The sequence below is a fragment of the Triticum aestivum genome, chromosome 5B, assembly GCF_018294505.1.
Source record: "Triticum aestivum cultivar Chinese Spring chromosome 5B, IWGSC CS RefSeq v2.1, whole genome shotgun sequence".
Taxonomy (NCBI): Eukaryota; Viridiplantae; Streptophyta; class Magnoliopsida; order Poales; family Poaceae; genus Triticum; species Triticum aestivum.
In genome coordinates this window covers 190,554,510-190,576,165 of record NC_057807.1, presented here as the reverse complement: position 1 = coordinate 190,576,165, position 21,656 = coordinate 190,554,510, and the positions used below count along the sequence as shown (strand labels likewise).

Sequence of the window (21,656 nt, the reverse complement as noted above, 5' to 3'; positions counted from 1 at the left end):
CCGCTTGTCGAAATGAAGTAAACGATACGCCGTTCGATAGATATCGTCGAGGAGCATCTTTTTAATATATAAATGTTTCTCTAATTCCTTACGGTTTAAGAGCAGTTTCAAATTTACTAAATCGCGGAATTCTGTTTTTCAAATTTTTTCAAATTTTTGGTACTGTTTTCGCTCCAGTTTTTGAACCGTTTGTCAAAACGAGGCGTGTGATACGCCATTGGAAAGCTACGAATGAGGCACAACTTTCATATGTTTAAATATGTTTGGAAGTCCTTACGATTTTAAGTTAATTTTGAAAATCGTGCGGTGGACGACGAGTGGCAGCGGCCGTTTTTGGCGAAATTTTTGCAAACCGCTAGTCAGAATGATTCAAACGATATGTCGTTGGAAAGATATCGACGATACGCAACTCTTTCATGTAGAACACTCTAATTTTTTACGGTTTAAGAGAAATTTCGAATTTACCAAAATGCGGACACTCTGTTTTTCGCGACACCCAAATCGACGTGGGTACTTCATCCGACTGAAAATCCACTGCAATGGACGAAAAACCGCACTGCATCACACGGGTAAGAGAACTGCATGGTTTCTTTTATTTAAACACAATTTTTTCAAGGACGAGAAAGTAGAGTGCACTTCACATCGGGTATAAATGAACCACAACATTATCAAGAAGTGAACCGCATTACTTTTTTTCCGCTTCCGTAACATTTTTTTTGCACTTACGGGATGAACATCACACGGCCGACCGCACTGCTTTTAGAATGAAAACCGCACTGCATCGGACGGGCAAGTGAGCTGCATAATTTCTTTTATCGGACGTTATTTTTCTCATACGAGTTTTTGTTGTCTTTTTCAACTTTCTTTTATGGACGAGAGTGCACCGCAAAGACAAGGGCAAGTGAGCCGCAATATATATCAAAGTGTATCGCATTACCATCTTGTTGTTTCACTAATTTTTTTGCATTTTCATGTTGGGGGCAAGTGAACAGCGTCACTCTAAAAGATACACCACATCCAAGGACCAAACGCACTGCAAAATGAACCACACACATTTTTTGTTTTCTTTTTAATTTTAAAAATTCTTCCGCACTTCAAGGACGAGGCGACTGAACCACACCGTTTTTTGCCTGTTTTTTTTCTTATCCACCGTCATGTTTTTTGCTAAATGTAGTGAACCACAAGACTCCTCGAAGTGGGCTGCATCCATCCTTTTTTTTCTCTTGAAAAGTGACCAATTTTAATGCTTTTTGAAATGAACTTCTTAACAAATATTTTTTTATACAAAATACATCTTATCCCAACTACATACATTCGATAGACACACAAAAAACCACAAACAACAACACCTATAATGGCGCTTGACTTGACTGATTTCCCTAGGAAATCTGTCGGATGATTTGTAGCAGTCGCCCTTCTAAAATGCAATGAACCCCACGTATTAACATAGCGAGAATGCAAATACTTTGTGCCGCCGAACCGCACGCACTCGCCGCATTGCACGCACGTGATTGCTTGAACTACATGGAGGTGTTGCCCATGCACTATACCAGCAAGCGAGCTACAAAACAAACTTTCAGCGAGATGTAAAATAAACTTCAATGAGCTGCAAAGAGGGCCCCCTCGCCCTGGGCAACCGGAGCCGTTGACAACCTGGACCCGTAATCCATCCACTCCAGCGTCATTGAGGAGCCCGCGACAATGGCAAGGAGCTCACCGCACTTCTTACATCGGCACTGCCACTGGACTACACGAACGCGTGCACCGCACTGCATGACACATGCCGGAGACCGTGAGGGCTCACCCTCAATGAACTGCATCAACACACTGGAAAATATACTCAACGGAAGCTTCTAAACAACACTGCACCCAATTCACTTATCAGTTTTTCTGAAAAACATTAGAAAAAATAAAATAAACAATAGCAACTTTGTCGACAAATATATTTAGAAATGTGGCTATAGCAGGGCGCATTGGACTTGGGCATATGGATGCGATCCAGTAAAAAGACTAGACACAGGTTAGTCGTCGCTAGCATGTATTTAATTAGCAGCGGTCAATGAACAAGAACCGGCAAGGAAGCAGCAATTCAGCAAACACCTAAGTTGCACGCACGCATGAATGGATCAAGCATAGAAATGAAACTGGGGGAGGGATGCGTATCAATGAATCACCTCTGGTCTCCGCAAGTGAACAGACAACACTTCATGCAGGGGGACGGTTCATTAACGCTGCTATCCGTCCTGCAGGGTCGGGGATGCCGGGATCCGGCGATGGCAGAGACCCCGATGCAGGCCATGACAGGGATAGGGGAGGGGCAGAAGAAAGAAATATTAATGGAGTTGGCCACTGGAGAGCCACGCCATGCCACCACCATGGGAGAGGACAACAAGGAGGACCAAGGAGGCGGCCCCGAGCGCCATCCCTCTCCCACTCATGCTCTCAGAATAGGCTAGGCGGGGGATGGGGGAGGTCAATGGTCCAGGGCATCTTCGGCGGATCTTGGGGCGGATGGGTGCCCGATGCACCTCTGGTGACAGTCGGCGACGGTAGATCCGGCCTGATCCAGCGTGGTCTCCCCCTCCTTCCCATGGATGGATCTGGTGGCGGGCTCGTAGGAGAATGCTGGAGTGGATCCCGGCGGCAACGACGCGGGGCAAGGAGGCGTCGTGGTGGCGCGAGGGTAGGAGGCGGCACTGGGGAAGGAGGCGGGGCGGCGGCGCGAGGGTAGGAGGCGGCGCTGGGGAAGGAGGCGGGGCGACGCCACGGGGGTAGGAGGCGCGGCGGTGGTGCGGTGGTAGGAGGCGACGAGGCAGGGATGGGGAGTGGGCGACCTGAAGCGGGGGTTCGTGGGGGACATGGTGGTCGTGGGAGAGAAGGAGGATTTGGTGGATAAGAAGATAAGGTGGGATAGTGTATTTTTATGCACGCGTAGTTCGCTCGGTGTAGTTTGTAGCTACGGGGCAGTTCGATAGTGTTAGCAGAATAAGCGTGTTTGATGTGTAGAATAAGGTCTTAAGGGGTGTTATCATAATAGACCCACCCTATATATATATATATATATATATATATTCAAAATGAAGAACAACCACGGAAAGAGTGAAGACAAAGCAAAGTTGAAGAATTTGAAAAACTGAGGAATTTCAAAAACGAAGAAAAACTCAAATTTGAAGATTTTCAACTTTGGTTGCTGGCGTAACCCACCGTATAAGAAAGCTGATTTCAGACACTACGTACAATTGTCGTAGGGCTCTGAGAATCAATTTCTTCATTAATTCTTCACACTTAGAGGGTTACTCTTCATTGATTGAAGAAAAACGTTACTTTGTGTGTTGCACATCTAAGTCATCAAGTCAGCATAAGTGTTAGGATGTGTGTCCTTTTCAGAGAACATTCGAAGATTCTAGGATATTTAGCTCACACCGCAACTTGCTAAATCTCTTCTCATCCAAGGGCTTAGTGAAGATATCGGCCAGCTGATCTTCAGTGCTTGCGTGGTCGATGGAGATGTCGCCCTTCAACACATGATCACGAAGAAAATGATGACGAATCTGGATGTGCTTTGTCTTCGAGTGCTGAACTGGGTTATGAGAAATCTTGATAGTGCTCTCATTGTCGCAGTAGAGAGGCACATTCTTCACATTGATGCCATAGTCCTTGAGTGTTTGCTTCATCCATAGTAATTGAGCACAGCACGATCCTGCAGCAATGTACTCAGCTTCTGTAGTGGAGAGTGATACGCAGTTATGTTTCTTCGAGGACCAACAAACCAAAGATCGTCCGAGGAAATGGCATGTGCCTGACGTTGACTTGCGGTCCACACGATCACCAGCATAGTCAGAGTCTGAATATCCAATGAGATCAAATGAGGAGCCCTTGGGATACCATAATCCAAGTGTTGGTTTGTGAGCTAGATATCGAAGAATATGCTTCACAACCTTATGGTGTGATTCCTTCGGTGTAGCTTGAAATCGGGCACACATGCAAACACGAAGCATAATATCCGGCATAGATGCACAGAGGTACAATAAAGAGCCAATCATGGAGCGGTATACCTTTTGATCGAAGTCTTTACCATTTTCATCAGTGCATAGATGGCCATTTGTGGGCATTAGAATTTTAACCCCTTTGCAATCTTGCATGTCGAATTTCCTCAATACATCTTTGAGGTATTTCTCCTGAGATATGAATATGCCATTGCGCTATTGACGAATTTGAAGACCTAAAAAGAATTTCAATTCTCCCATCATAGACATTTGATATTCTTCACTCATCATATAGGCAAATTCATCACTGTAACGTTGGTCAGTACAGCCAAAAATGATATCATCAACATAAATTTGGCACACAAACAATTCACCATCATAAGATTTAGTGAAAAGAGTTGGGTCGAGTGAACCGGATTTGAAGCCTTTCTTCGTGAGGAATTCCTTCAAAGTATCATACCACGCCCGAGGGGCCTGCTTGAGGCCATACAGGGCCTTATTGAGTCTGAAGACTTTGTCAGGATGCTTTGGATGTTCAAAACCTGGGGGTTGAGCAACATATACTTCTTCCTCAAGCTTACCATTGAGGAATGCACTTTTCACATCCATTTGTTGTAAGATAATATCATGATGGTTAGCATAAGCAAGTAATATGCGAATAGCCTCAAGTCTAGCAACAGGTGCAAAAGTTTCATCGAAATCAATTCCGTCAACCTGTGTGTAGCCTTGAGCTACAAGCCGTGCCTTATTCCTCACCACAAGGCCATTTTCATCTTGCTTGTTGCGGAAGATCCACTTTGTGCCAATGATGTTGTGCTTGCGAGGATCTGGATGTTTGACCAGTTCCCAGACGTTGTTGAGCTCGAACTGATGTAATTCTTCTTGCATAGCTTGAATCCACTCAGGCTCCAAAAATGCTTCTACCTTAGTGGGATCTGTGATAGAGACAAAAGCAAAGTGCCCACAAAAGTTAGACAAATGTGAAGCTTTTGAGCGTGTGAGAGGACCTGGTGCTTCAGTGTCATCGATGATCTTCTTGACTTGCACTTCATTTGCAATGCGAGGATGAGCAGGTTGTCTTCAAGGAATTTGATCCACATTTTCTTCAGGAGCATTTTCCTCAGCACCATTTTCTTCAGGTGCGCCAGCTCAACGTTCTTCACATTCTGGAATGAATTCTTCAGCAGATTCTTCGGTAGGAATGACATCCTCAGTATCCTTGAACTTGATAGATTTCTCAGGTGTTGGTTCATCTAACACAAAAGGTAGGTGCTCTCTTTGCGAGCCATTAGTTTCATCGAACCGCACATCTACAGTTTCAACAACCTTGGGGAGAACGTTGTTGAAGACTTTTTAGGTGTGCGAGTCCTTTCCGTAACCAAGCATAAAACCCTCATGCGCTTCCGGTGCAAATTTAGAATTGTGATGAGGATCTCTAATCCAACATTTAGCACCGAAGACTTTGAAGTAACTCACATTGGGTTTCTTGTCAGTGAGGAGTTCATAAGCAGTCTTCTTAAAGAATTTGTGAAGATATACTCTGTTGATGATGTGGCACTCAGTATCAATTGCCTCAATCCAGAAATGACGAGGTGTCTTGTATTCATCAAGCATAGTGCGAGCCATCTCAACAAGAGTTCTGTTCTTGCGCTCCACGACGCCATTCTGCTGAGGAGTATAGGGAGCAGATAACTCATGAGTAATACCAAGTTCATCAAGATAGTCATCAAGACCGGAATTCTTGAACTCAGTCCCATTGTCACTTTTGATGTGCTTGATCTTCACACCAAAGTTGGTTGAAGCCCTCGAGTAAAATCGTTTGAAGACTTCCTACACCTCATGTTTGTAAGTGACAATGTGCACCCATGTGTAACGAGAATAATCATCAACAATAACAAAGCCATATAGAGATGCATCATTTGTAACAGCAGAATAATGATTAGGACCAAAGAGATCCATGTGAAGCAATTCAAATGGTTGAGTGGTAGTCATGATAGTCTTCGCTGGATGCTTGGCCTTTGTCATCTTTCCAGCTTCACAGGCTCCGCATAAGTGATCCTTGAGGAATTTGACATTCTCAATGCCAATGACATGCTTTTTCTTCGCAAGTGTGTGCAAATTCCTCATGCCAGCATGACCAAGTCGTCGATGCCATAGCCAGCCTTCTGAAGCTTTTGCAAGTAGGCATACGGCCGGTTGCGGTACTGTAGAGAAATCAACAATGTACAAGTCTCCTCTCGTAAAGCCTTCGAAGACTTTGGAATTGTCAGCTTCCATGATCACAACACACCGATATTTGCCAAATACAACAACCATATCAAGATCACAAAGCATTGAGACAGACATGAGGTTGTATCCTAAGGACTCGACAAGCATGACTTTGTCCATGTGTCGATCCTTTGAGATCGCAACCTTACCTAGACCCAATACCTGACTTTTTCCTTTGTCAGCGAAGATGATATGCTTCAGATGCGATGGTGATAAAGGAGAATCCATCAATATATTCTTGTCACCACTCATGTGATTCGTACATCCACTATCGAAGACCCACTCATTTTCTTTGGGTTGATCATCCTGCAGATGAATTAGTGCAACTTACGAACTCATATACTTCATCAGTGAAGAATATGACATCAATATCATCAGATCAATTTCATCAAGCAATAGAACAGATAAAACAGTATGACGACGTGAGACATGAAGGTTCATTTCTTCATGATTAGCCTGCGTCCTTTTAGGCAATGTTCAGGTCTCCAGCAAATTCTTCAGACGTTTTAAGCACGTCTGGAGACCTGACCCTGCATAAGAGATTAGTTCTTTTTCTTCACCACCCACATCTGAAGGGGTGGCAAAGAATTCATCACTCTGCGAGCACCATATGAGAAAGGTGGCATAGAAGCCAGTCAACTTCGTTTCACTTAAGAGGGGTTAGGATAAGCATATGAATAAGCAGAGAAATTCTTCGAGGACTTATGAACATAATGATTAGAAGAATAATGCTCATACTCATAGCCCTTAGCTCTACCCTGCGAAACAGAGGAGTTAGCACGATGATGATCATATGAGGACTTTGATCCATTTGAGGAATTTGATCCACGTGAGGAATTTGGTCCGTATGAGGACTTGGATCCATATGAAGAATTTGGTCCATATGAAGAATTTGATCTGGAGTTCCTATTCTTCACAGGTGGTGTCATGAGTACATTCACCTGAAGACTTTCAAGGCAACTTTTGGGAACCCAGATTTTCTTCATAGGGAAACCGTTCCTGCAGTTAGTGCCAACATATCTAGCAAATACTTCATCATTCTGATTTTTGAACAGTTTATAGTTGGAGTCAAATGACTCATCAGAAGAATGAGGAGATTCACATGGAAAGCCAGATAAATTGGATGGATCAACTTGAGGTCCCTTTGCAGCAACCCATGAGGGTTTGGGGTACTGCTCAGGCTTCCAATATGTTCCATCAGCATTGAGTTTCCTCTCAAAGGTAATACCCTCTTTCCTAGGGTTCCCGTTGAGGATCTGCTTTTTAAGCACATCACAAAGAGTCTGATGCCCTTTGAGGCCTTTATACATGCCTGTCATGTACAATTCCTTCAGCCCCACATCATCAGTGATACTAGCAATGTCCTCAGATGAGGAATTAGTGATAGCAGAGACAAGTGAAGAGTTTGTAGCATTAGAAGCATTTGAACATTCAGGTCAAGAATTAGCAGTTTCACGTTCAATGCACTTCAGACATGGAGGAACAAATTCTTCCTGAGTAGTGCTGATTTGTTGAGCAAGTAATGAATCGCGCTCCTTTTGAAGATCTTCATAACTCACCTTAGCTTCTCAAGATCTTGCTTTCTTTGAAGAAATTCATAAGAAAGCTTCTCGTGATCAGATAAGAGAGTGTTATGATGACCTTGAAGGGTGTCAAACTTGGACTGAAGTCGCTGAATACTCTCAGCCAAAGCTTTTGACTGATCCATTTCTTCACCCAACATATCATCGCTCTTATTTAGCATGTATTGAACTTTTTTCCAAAGCTCTTTGTTGTTTAGTGGCAGGGGAAGCAAGTTTGACATAGGTGGGTCCAAATTCATCTCCAGATTCATCATCACTGGACTCGGATAGGTAGCATTCGGTTACCTTAGCACTTTTTGCCATAAGGCATGGTGAAGAAGATGATGATTCTGGTTCGAATGTCATTGCATTGAGAGATTCCTTGTAATCCTCAAACCAAGGATCATGACGTGTTCGATGACCTTCATAGACCTCAGAGAGCCGGTCCCAGATTAGCTTTGCGTGATTGAGATGCATGAAGTTCCTGAACTGATTTTGGGACAAACAGGAGCAGATGACATCCTTCGCTGTGAGGTTAAGTAGAGTGTACTTGTGAATGTCATCATCCTCCGCCATCTTGCATAGATCGGTAAGACCAATCTCAGTGACGGTCCACAGTTTGCTGTCCATAGCCATGAGTCGCTTCTTCATCATGGCCTTCCATCGAGGATGCTCATGACCATCAAAGATGGGGCAGGATACATTCCTCATTCCTGCAGTCAACATAACTAAAACTCCAGGCAGTTAAACCAAAATCACACAGAACAAGGGAGTACCTTGCTCTGATACCAATTGAAAGTGCGTTATATCGACTAGAGGGGGGTGAATAGGCGATTTTTATGAATTCTTCACTGAGGAATTTGCTGGTGAGGAAATTCCTAAATGAAGAACTACTTGCAGCGAAATAAGTACTCAAAAATAAGCATAGCAGAACACAAGCATAGTCATCATGATGAAATGAAGACAAGCACAGAGTACAGAAAGCGTAAGCACAGGATAACACGGGATGAAGACGGACAGACTGAAGAAATCAAACTGAGGAAATTGAGAAAGTCTTCAGTCAAAGTCTTCAAACAGATATGAACAAGCACACAACAACTGAAATGAGAAATGAAAGAGTTGAGGAAATAGAACCAGTAAGCTTGGTGAAGACAGTGATTTGGTAGACCAGTTCCAACTGCTGTCTTAGTTATACGTCTGGTTGGAGCGGCTAGGTATTTAAACCTGAGGACACACAATCCTCGCCGTATTCTCCTTGAGCTAAAGTCACACAGACCTCGCCCAATCACTCGTGGTAAGTCTTCAGGTGACTTCCAAACCTTCACAGACTAGGTCACTCGGCGATCCACAATTTCTCTTGGATACTCTAGACCATGACGCCTAACCGTCTGGAAGAAGCACAGTCTTCAAAGGTAACAAGCGTCAGATCCACGCAGGATCAATCTCTTCAGTGATGCTCAATCACTTTGGGTTGTAGGTGTGTTGGGTTTGGGTTTTCCTCACTTGATGATTTTCGCTCAAAGTCCTCGGAGGATGGGATGCTCTCAAATGACAAGTGTCAGTTTCTCTCGGAGCAACCAACTAGCTAGTGGTTATAGGGGGCGGCTATTTATAGCCTAGGGAGCAGCCCCACATGATAAGACATAAATGCCCTTCAGTGATATGACCGTTACGTGGGTAGATATTTTGGGACAGTTGGCGCATAGCACAACAACGGTCAGAATTTTGACTCTCAAATTCCTCAGGGCTACCATGTTCCTCACTGTGTAGGCAATCCGCACTGGCGAATTCCTAACTCCTCAGTCAGAACAAATTCCTCAGGGACCAGAAGAACTTCGTCTCTGTCACTGAAGAATATGACTGAACTGTATGAGATTTCCAATGGCTTCACTCGAAGGGATTGGTAGGTGTAGGATTTTGAGTTAAGCATCACTTGAAAATTTTTCCTTAGTATTTCCTCAACCCCTTTTAACAGTACGATTTTTCCTATGACTCAAGAAAGAGAAAATGAAACTACGAAAACAAAAGTCTTCACGCTTCATGTTCCTCGAATGATTGCCAAGTCTTCAAGGTTACACCAATTTCTTCACTTTCAAAGTCTTCAGAAAGTCTTTAGAAATCCGAAGTCTTCAATTGAAGAACTTCATTTTTAGGGGTCGACTTTCTTTGTAAATATCAAACTCCTCATAAACTTATAGACCTGTGTACACTCACAAATGCATCAGTCCCTTAACCTATAAGTCTTCAATACACCAAAATCACTAAGGGGCACTAGATGCACTTACAGCTAGGAGGTCGCTGGGAAGGCTAGTTCTTAGTCTTTTCGAATGAGGGTCCTATTGCTAGGTTCGTCCAGTTTGGTGTTACATTGGTCAGCATGTGGTCATATCTACCTAACACACTACCCTGATAAAGGCTGGGTGTAAAGTAACACAACACAATCATAGTCATTGGCATATGAAAGAAACTCTTTTAAATAGTTAGCCTCACTTTTTGGTTGCATTTGGTTTTTGCGCCAAGTAAGCAATGGACGAGAAGTCATCTGGGTGGACTTTGATGCCACGAAGAAAACGTGGGCGGGGGAGGACGCAGTGGGCAGCCATGGAAGAGGACCTAGTGTGAGCCGACTGCTGATGGGATCCCAGGCCCTTCTACTTGATGTCTGAGTCCGCTCGCAGTAAAGAGTTTCTGGTAGCCCGCAAGAAGTGCAAGGTGTCCATAGAAGAACTTCGAGGGTGACGTTGCCATGGTTGAGAAGGAAAGCGATGCCACATGGCCGGAAGTTTCTATAGATGAGGTGGTTCGGGTCGATGTTAGTTGTATCTATGTCACAGTGCTTCCGTTTGGCAGTTACCTATGCTTTTGCTTATTCACAACTAGACCATGATGACACACATTGTCACGCCTGTAATATAAAGATGGGAATTTCCGCAAATTACAGTTTTCAGTTACATGAAACATGTAAGCTACTAACTAAATTGTCTGCCATTTCGAATTTGAAGGCAACAATCAAACTTAGTGGATTAACAGAACAAACCATTGATACTTGTTCTTATGAGGATGATACCATGAAACATATAGCTTCATCTGTAACATAAGCCACGGAATTCATACCTTGCCGCCTATGTGGGTTTGTGTCAAATGAATGATAGAGATACGTCTAAAAATTATTAAGGTACAATGTGTCAAACTGGATATGCATGCATATAGAAGTGGCAAAATGCAGTTTTGCTAACGGCACACATGAAGGCAACTATTTTGCTGATTCTTCAAATGGTTTGGTATCTCTAGGGTTACTATCATACAAAGTTGTCGGTACACCAGTAAAGAAAAATAGAATGGAATACAATTAACATGAATAATAGTCTCCCGCAAAAAGAACATGATTAATAGTAATGCTTCTGTATTTATGTACGAAGCAAAAAAGAAAGAGGTTCTCGTATTCACTCGTGGGGCATTAAAAATGCTAGTCATCTTTTTGCCTTTAGTCCTATCTCCTATTTATGTTTCCATTCACTTTCTTCACGGTTTGATGAAATGGGGCCACTTTCATGGTGCATCTTATTCCCTCCGTAAAGAGATATAAAATTATTTAGTTTGCTACTTTAGTTATCTAAACGATCATATATTTCTTTATGGAGGAAAAAAAATCTGCAAACAATATAATGGGACAAATGATATCTAATAAAATAAGAGGACCATACGTAGCTTCTCCTCAATATCTACAATTGCTAAAGTGGTTTTGTAGATACCATTATCTAATCGGCGCATGATTCAGGCATGGCCTATGCAAACGAGCTCCCGGTGTATATCCGCCCAAACTTTCTCAACACGGTGTGCTGGGATCATAAAGGGTGTAATGCATGAACATTGGAGATAAGGGTGTAGTAGGCAGCAATAGTCAAGTTTAGCCTCATGATTATTTTCACAATTTCAAAATAAGAAAAGGCTGAAGCATGAAAACAAAAAACTAGAGTCATTCACCTGCTCAAACGAACGGCTTTTATGTTGTTAAAGAAAGCCACTCACAACGATGATTATTATCTTTCATTAGTAAATATACAAGACAAATATAGGCGTAGTATAAACATAATCATTTGCATGCAATTCAAGAAAAACAACCTTCAAATAGTTTCAAAATCTGGGGTAGCATTTGGGTTTCTCTTTTTGCGTATCATTCATAAAACATGTTGTTCACAAGTTGCTTGTCTTTTTGGTTGCAGTTGGTATTTGTGCGGTTGGCAAGCTTTAATGATTAGATTTGGATCCTTTTCTCAAGCAGTGGTTTTTTGATTTTCTCATAATCCTGGTGTGACTTTTATTATGTTTGAGGTGCTTTATATTTTTTATAAAATTTATAATTGATTTTTTTCCGACAAAAATAAAGAACGTACTAGACAAACTTGAAAGCCGTCCGTAAAAAAAGAGGAGAAATACCTCCGTCAGAAAAAAGGAGATTTTTTTTGAATTGGAAAAAAACAGGAGAAACTCGAAAGCCGATAAAGAATGGAAAAGCTAAAAAACTTCTATTTCCATCCCCACTTCCCTTATCTCCCGCGCTCCTCTTCCTCCACTCCCCATGGCTGCCGTTGGCGTCACCTCCCCGGCGGCACCGGCCACCGTATCCGCCGCCGTATGTTCCTCGTCGACGCGCCGCCGAGTACATCTTGTCCCTACCCGATTCTTCGCAGCAGCGTCGTTCCGCCGGCGATGTGCGGCTGCGGCCGACGGCGGGGCCGCGGCCTCTGAGGACCTGGCTGCGGCAGCGGATGGGTATCCCGACGCTGGAACTGACGTCGCCGGCGGCGCTGCCACTTCCACGCGGCCTCCCTACTCGCTCATCTCCGCCGCCAACGTGCAGAAGGCGATGCGCGGCCTTGGTGCGCGTTTCTTGTTTGATTTATACGGTTATATACAACGCCTACTAATGCCAATGTTTCTGGCTAATCTCTCGTAAGCTTTTAATATTGGACCTCACATCTCAAATTTTGCGATTTGATGTAGACACGATTGAAACACAGGAAAAGTTAAAATGAACGAATAATTGTTTAACATTAGCTAAATTTCTGTTATTGTTTAGCACATTTAAGTGTCATTTATTTTAGTGTTCTAGTTGTGCTCATGTAATTGCACTCATTTAGCACTCGATCTAGTAAATCTGGATATATGGTGTGTAGCTTTGTTTGCCCCCTTTACAATTGGGAGCAACTGTGCCTTGATAATAAACCAAATTAACGGCATAACCTTGTTGATGTTTCCTATATGTCAAAACTTAATCGTTCAATATAGTCACAATCGTGTGCCTTCAGGAATTCAGGCGCTGTTTGGATGCAAGGATAGTTCCTAATTCCAGTAGGACATGAATTATTTTCTGTGGTTTCTGCATTTAAATTACTATGGTTTTCGCAGGAATAGTTGAGGCTGAGGATACCTTGTATAGTTTGTCTGTTGGAAAACTATTCTTATATAAGGGCAACTTTCCATACTTGCAGCAATTACAGATGCTGATCACTATGGGAGGCTTGGAATTACCAGATTAGCGTCAACCGATGAGGTACAGAGGAATTTCTGATAAGTGGATCTCATTACAATGACATGTGGAATGTACCTGGTAGATGCAAACTTGCAACGAGTATGACAACCTTTTCCTTGTACAAAATTACGTGGTACCGAACAAGACTAAGCACTAGCTGACTCCAGTGCAGCCAGCATACTTCAACCATGCTTGAGTAGCCTACACTCCTCTGTTTTCCTAACTGGATCATGGTGTGTTACATTCTCAGTATGTTATTTCTTAAGCAAGAAACTTCGTGATTTTGCTGAAGTTGCAACAAGTTTACATTTACCATTGCATTGACCACATGCTTTGCTTCAACTCAAGTGTGGATTAATATATGTTGGCCTCCTTATTCACGTATAACTCGTAATAAGATCGTAACTGCACTTTGTGAAGTCTTGCCAACCCAGCATCACCTGATTTTAACCTTGAAATCAGGTCAAAGCTGCATATGAGAAACGGTGTGAACAACTAAATAAGCAAGGACTGGAAGAAGAGGAAATCAGCAAGGAACATGACCTATTGAAGGTTTTGAGCCACTATTAAGAGTCTGAATGCTTTTCTCCATCCATTACAAATTTAAAATTTCCAATAATTCTTAATATACCTGCACCACTGCAGGAATCTTTTACCATATTATCAACCGAGGAAGAGAGAAGATTATATGATTGGAGCTTGGAGAGAAATGGGCAGCCTGAGTGATATGTTTGGCCTTTTGAAGTTGACCCCATGGAGTTGGCACCAGATCCTCCTAAGGTCAGCATCAGCCCATAGCAGAATAGATGGTTTCTGCTGAGTAAATAGGCAATTTTCCGACTAATTTAATCCATAAGTATATGACCAGCATGGCATTGACATGATGAACGACATATTGATACTGATCTAAACAAGCACGTACTACGCAAACAATAGACAAATCTACACATGATGCTAGTACTGCTAATACAGAAATAATCAGGAGAGGGATAAACGCGTTATACCCTCCAGTAGGCCATGTAGAAGCCGCGGCGCCGGTGACAGCAGCAACGGCATCCTCGGCGGCCTTCTTGTCGACTTCAACTTTCTCCTTCTCGGCGGCGGCACGTTCGGCGTCGGTGGACATGGTGATGATGAGGGCGACGCGGACGTAGAGGAAGTAGATGAACAACGAGCAGTCGCGTAGTCGCTTTCCAAAAACCTATTCGCCTCTCTCCCGTGCAGGAACCAGAGAGACAGGGTTTCGGAGACCTGCTCTCCCGTCGACCGTGTACGCGGCGGACGGGATGAAGTCACCAGCGGCAGTAGCAGCAAAGGAACGACGGTGGGCGGTTTTCGTGGAGAAGATGTGATCTGATCGTGGCGGCTAGGGTTAGGAGACACCGCACACTTATATAGGCGCAACCACGTGGAGAGACGTGGGCTCGACCCACATCCGAGTCCGTGACAGCCCACGATTCGACGTCTCAGATCGTGGCCCAGCTGTCAGAAACTCTCCGTAAGAGACTGGCAAAAATAAGCGCGTAGGTGTGAGCTCGGCTTGGCTCATTCCCGCAACCCGCGGCGCGTCGTGACTTGACGAGGCGAGGCGTGGTGTGGCGAGGCGGGCGGTGGAGGAGGAGCGCGCGAGGGCCTCTTCTCTTCTCAAGATCCAATAGCATGTAGAAGAGCCACCCTTATAAGGAGGTCCAACTCCTCTTCCACTTCCGGGGTGGGACTAAACTTCCCACCTCCACCTAGTGCCAATAAACCCACATGGGCCCTTAGAGATTTTTCAGAAATTGCTATATGGGCTTAAGGCCTATCTCAAATTTCAGTCCCCCACCAGATCTCGAGGGTCCATTGTGTCCTCTGTTCCAATTGTTGTTTCGATATACTAGTGTTTCAGTGAAGACCTGTTAAGGTTGAGCTTCACCTAGAGCAAGTAGCTATACTCCTTCACAACTGAACAATGGACTATGCCTTGAATTGTCAGTTTGGCGTAAAGAATCTTTACAACATGTCTTACTAGTACTAAGCTCCCGAAGGCTGACCCCTCAGGTGGAGCATATAAGTCACACTCCTGGCCTATTCATGAGCTTACTAGAGATCACCCCAATCTCATAGACTGTGACCAGCAGTCAGGCTCATATAGGTGTGTTCCTTCAAAGATCGCTTTGTAGGATAGCATCTTGCTTACATAAGCCTCGGAACACATTAAGACAATAGTCACCCTTCCATACAGTATTGAGAGTATTGCATCTCCAACGGAGTGGGTTAGTATAGGTACTCTCCTTAGTTCTCCACTGGCTTGTTTTCCCAGTTCCTACTTCACGGGATCTCCGATCACATAGGTTAGGTTACCACCATGGCAACTCATGCGGGTCTCATACCCATCTCCCTCGATGCACTATCTATCACAACACGTGATAGCCCTTTTGTAAAGGGATCTGCCAGATTCTTAGCCGTATGGACATACTCCAACGCTATCACTCCGGAGTTTCTTAATTTTCTGACAGCTTTTAATCTCATTCTTATGTGTTTGTTGGACTTCATGTTGTCCTTTGAACTCTTCACCTTGGTGATGACAGTCTGATTGTCACAGTTCATAAGGATAGTCGGAACCGGTTTATCAACCAATGGCAAGTCCATCAAAAGATCTCGAAGCCATCCTGCTTCGACACCAGATGTGTCTAAAGCTGTTAATTCTGGCTCCATTGTCGATCTCGTTAAGATCGTTTGCTTGCAAGACTTCCAGGAAACAGCGCCACCTCCAAGAGTAAACATATACCCAGTTGTGGCCTTCATCTCATCAGCATCAGAGATCCAATTCGCATCACTATACCCTTCAAGTACCGACGGGTATCCGGTATAGTGAAGTCCGTAGTTCATAGTACCTTTCAGATAGCGCATAACTCTCTCAATAGCATGCCAATGTACATCACCCGGATTGGAAACAAACCGGCTCAGTTTGCTCACAGCAAACGCGATGTCAGGCCTCGTTGCGCTCGCTAGGTACATGAGTGAACCAATGATTTGAGAGTATCTCAGTTGATCCTTAGCTGTGCCTTCGAACTTTCGAACCAACACACTAGGATCATATGGTGTTTGAGATGGTTTGCAGTCCGAATATCCAAAACGACTCAACACCTTCTCAACATAATGGGATTGCAGAAGTGTGATCCCACCCTCATTATCTCTCAGTAGCTTGATGTTCAAGATAACATCAGCCACACCAAGGTCTTCATCTCAAAGTTCTGAGACAGAAACGACTTGACCTCCTCAATGACTTTGAGGTTGGTTCCGAATATCAGTATGTCATCAACATACAAGCACAGTATAACTCCTTCGCCCCCACCATGGCGATAGTATACACATTTGTCAGCTTCATTAACAACAAAGCCAACAGATGTCAGAGTTGTATTAAACTTATCATGCCATTGCTTAGGTGCTTGCTTCAGGCCATATAAAGATTTCAGCAACCTACACACCTTTCTTTCCTGACCATCTATCACAAAGCCATCTGGCTGTTGCATGTAGATTTCCTCGTTTAGCTCTCCATTCAGAAAAGCCGTCTTAACATCCATCTGGTGGACGAGAAGACCATGCGAGGCCGCCAACGAGAGTAATACTCGAATGGTGGTCAGTCTAGCCACAGGTGAATAAGTATCGAAGAAATCTTCCTCTTCTTTGTGGTCATAGCCCTTGGCCACAAGCCTAGCCTTGTACTTTTCAATCGTACCATCGGGTCTAAGCTTCTTCTTGAACACCCACTTACATCCCAATGGTTTGCAACCATAGGGACGCTCAGTGATCTCCCATGTCCCGTTAGCCATGATGGAATCCATCTCGCTACGGACCGCATCCTTCCAGTAGTCAGCTTCTGGAGAGGCATACGCTTCTGAAATAGAAGTGGGAGTATCATCCACGAGGTACACGAAGAAATCATCACCAAAGGTCTTTGCAGTCCTTTGTCTCTTGCCCCTACCAAGGGTTTCCTCGTCATCCTCCTCAGGATTTTCATCATGTGTTCGTTCATAATATTTCATAGGAATGGCAGGCTCAGGAGTCTCCTCAGATTCCTGTCTAGAAGTGCTTTGCATATCTCTCATAGGAAAAATATCCCCGAAGAATGTAGCATCCTTAGACTCCATAATTGTACCGACCTTCTGGTCAGGTACCTCAGATTTCACTACTAGAAATCTATAGCCAACGCTGTTCTTAGCGTAGCCCAAATTAACGCAGTCCACAGTCTTGGGTCCAAGCTTACGCTTTTTGGGGATCGGCACATTGACTTTCGCCAAACAGCCCCAAGTACGCAAGTACGAGAGTGTTGTCCTTCTCTTTGCCCATTTCTCATAGGGAGTGATCTCATTATCCTTTGTCGAAACTTTATTCAGGACATGACATGCCGTCAATATAGCCTCCCCCCACCATGCCTTGGATAAACCCGATGTATCTAACATGGCGTTAACCAAATCAGTTAGAGTACGGTTTTTCCGCTCGGCAACCCCGTTTGACTGGGGTGAATAGGGAGGCGTCCTCTCATGAATAATGCCATGTTCCGCACAAAAGGAATCAAACTCAACCTCGAGAAGTACTCTCCACCACGATCTGACTAGACTCGTTTAATTTTCTTTTCAAGTTGATTCTCAACTTCTGCCTTATAGATTTTAAAGTAGTGTAGAGCCTCATCTTTAGTATTTAACAGATACACATAGCAATATCTAGTGGAATCATCTATCAATGTCATGAAGTATTTCTTTCCACCTTTAGTCAACACACCACTCATCTCACAAAGATTAGAATGTATGAGTTCTAATGGTGCCAAGTGTCTCTCCTCCGCAGCCTTGTGAGGCTGGCGAGGTTGCTTAGCTTGCACACATGAAAAGCACTTAGAACCTTTGGCTAAAGTGAAACTCGGGATTAAATCCAACTTAGCTAGCCACGTCATAACACCGAAACTTATGTGACAAAGACGTGAATGCCAAACTTCAGATTCATTAACACTCGAATGAATATGGTTCACAACTTTATTATAGAAATCTGCGAGGGAAAGGCATCCCTCCGCTCGCATAACCTTTTCCAACAAATAGTCCATACTTAGTAACAACTAATTTATTAGACTCGAATACCAACTTAAACCCTTCTCTACATAGAAGGGAGCCACTAACGAGGTTCTTCTTGATGGCGGGGACATGCTGCACGTTCTTCAGCTGCACGATCCTTCCCGAAGTAAACTTCAGATCGACTATGCCAACACCATAAACAGAAGCACTCGCGCCATTCCCCATCAATACGGACCCGTGGCCTGTGACCTGGTAAGAAGAGAACAATGAAATGTCAGTGCACATGTGTCCACCCACCAATCGGTAGGCTGAAACACAGAAAAACAGTAAATAAATTACCGTATCCAGATGCACTATTCTCATTGTTGCCCACAATCATGTTGACGGACTTGGAGTCCTGTCCTGACTTCTTAAACTTGTTTGGGCACTTGTTGGCCCAATGTTCAACCGAACCACAAGTAAAGCAGCCCTTCTTCTTGTTCTTCTTGAAGGTCTTCTTACCCTTCTTCTTGAAGTCGGTTTTCTGTTGGACACCGTTCTTTCCCTTGGGCTTGTGGGAGTTGAAGTTCCTCTGGTTCACCATGTTGGCAACAGAAGTCCCTTCGGCCCCTTTTCCGTGCGAGTCCTTTGCCCTCGAATTCTGCTCAACACTCAGATGGCCAATGACATCCTCCACAGAGAATTCGCGCATCTGATGTTTCAGAGTGGTGGCAAAGTTCCTCCAGGAATTAGGGAGCTTATCAATTATGCAGCCCGCGACAAACTTGCCCGGTAACTCGCACTTCAGAAGCCCAAGCTCCTTAACAATGCATATTATCTCATGAGCCTGCTCCAGTACAGGACGGTTCTCAACCATCTTGTAATCGTGGAACTGCTCTATAATATACATCTCGCCCCCTGCATCGGCGGCCCCGAACTTAGATTCGAGCGCCTCCCACGAGTCCTTGGCGACATGCACATGTAAATATGCGTCGACCAATTTATCTCCGATCACGCTAAGAACTGCTCCGAGAAACACAGTGGTTGCCTCCCTGAACGCCTTCTCTTGTTCAGGAGCAATCGTCCCCGTGGACACACCGGTGACCCAGAACACGTTCATAGCCGTGAGCCATAAAGTGGTCTTTGTCTGCCAACGCGTAAAATACGTACCGGTAAACTTATCCGGTTTCAGTGCTGTGGCAAAGCCACTTGCCGAAAAATTCCTACACATAATAGGTTTTCGGATTGATGAGTAAATAGGCAATTTTCCGACTAATTTAATCCATAAGTACATGACTAGCATGGCATTGACATGATGAACGACATACTGATACTGATCTAAACAAGCACGTACTGCGCAAACAGTAGACAAATCTACACATGATGCTAGTACTGCTAATACAGAAATAATCAGGAGAGGGATAAACGCGTTATACCCTCCAGTAGGCCATGCAGAAGCCGCAACGGCGGTGACAACAGCAGCGGCATCCTCGGCGGCCTTCTTGTCGGCTTCAACTTTCTCCTTCTCGGCGGCGACACGTTCGGCGTCGGTGGGCATGGCGATGATGAGGGCGACGCAGACGTAGAGGAAGTAGACGAACAACGAGCAATCGCGTAGTCGCTTTCCAAAAACCTATTCGCCTCTCTCGCGTGCAGGAACTGGAGAGACGGGGTTTCGGAGACCTGCTCTCCCGTCGACCATGTACGCGGCGGACGGTATGGAGTCACCAGCTGCAGTAGCAGCAAAGGAACGACGGTGGGCGGTTTGCGTGGAGCAGATATGATCTGATCGTGACGGCTAGGGTTAGGAGACACCGCGTGGAGAGACATGGGCTCGACCCACGTCCGAGTCCGTGACAGCCCACGATCCAACGTCTCAGATCGTGGCCCAGCTGTCAGAAACTCTCGGTAAGTGACTAGCAAAAATAAGCGCGTAGGTGTGAGCTTGGCTCGGCTCATTCCCGTGGCGTGGCGAGGCGAGGCAGGCGGCGGAGGAGCGCGTGAGGGCCTCTTCTCTTCTCAAGCTCCAATAGCATGTAGAAGAGTCACCCTTATAAGGAGGTCCAACTCCTCTTCCACTTTCGGGGTGGGACTAAACTTCCCGCCTCCACCTAGTGCCAATAAACCCACATGGGCCTTTAGAGATTTTTCAGAAATTGCTATATGGGCTTAAGGCCATCTCAAATTTTAGCAGTTTCTAGATGAATGCTCAGCACTTAACATTTTACTAGTTGAATGATGAGCAAGCTCATCAACATACTCCAAGCTGATGATCATTAGGAAGTGTTACCTTTAAAAACAACTAAATTGTCCATATTAAACTGAAGAAAGAAGCATAGGAGTCATATGTACTGAGCTCATAAAATCCAAACTCCGTAGGTAGAACTTCAAAGTTGAAACTCTAGGAGCTGTTTTCTACTTGATAAACGGGAAACCTTATTAGAATCCTTGGGCGGAAATTGTGTGTTTCAGCTACTAACATAAATTTCCTATATTTATGTATGTCGCTTTGGTTATGAAAAGGTATTGAGTTGTTTGTACTTAATTGATGAAACAGGAACCGGAAGATGAGTTTCCTACAAAGCTTGTCGGCTACTTCTTGTTGACATGGTTCATAATTTCTGTAGCCTGCTCGCTGATTCTCAACAGATCATGAAGTTCTCCGTAAACGAAGATGAATCATAACTCAACAGTGTTTTTCTAAATTAGTCAAAGTACATAACTGCACAGTTTGTACAGATCAATTATATGAACCTTTAATTAATTATTCACATGGGCTACCCTGAGTTGTTGACTATGTACTGCACATGATTAGAACAATAGTCTCTATACTCCTGTAGCGCATTTTAGGGAGTGCCGGACACACATTTAGGAGCAATAGTTCCAGATGTTTTATGTTTGCACAAAATGTCAAAATATCGCAGTGCGTAGACCAGTTACAGAAATCTATGTATTAATTGTAAATTATGTCGTGACAAGATAGCCAACTGTTCTTAGGGAAAGAGAAAGGCTGCAATAGGTATATAAGAACCTGAAAAAGGAGTCCTAATATCCTCCATACACACTTATGTCCTTATAGTATTTTTTAGAGAATATACTTTTGCGCCACTTTATAAATAAAGTCAAACGGTTAGACGATACAGAGTGACAAGGAGCCAAATTACAGACTGTCGGGCCCGTGGGACTGGGGTATCCAGGCCTGTCTGCCTGCGGCCCAGTGCGCGGCGCCACCAAGAGGCCCCAGGCTGGCACACCGCTAGAGCTTCGTGAGCAAGGCCCT

General features: G+C 44.2%; 1 pseudogene; it reads left to right on the top strand.

The window, feature by feature from the left end:
- Nucleotides 1–12,346: 12,346 nt before the first annotated feature.
- On the top strand, nucleotides 12,347–21,173 carry LOC123110994 (NAD(P)H-quinone oxidoreductase subunit U, chloroplastic-like; annotated as a pseudogene).
- The last annotated feature ends 483 nt before the right edge of the window (nucleotides 21,174–21,656 follow it).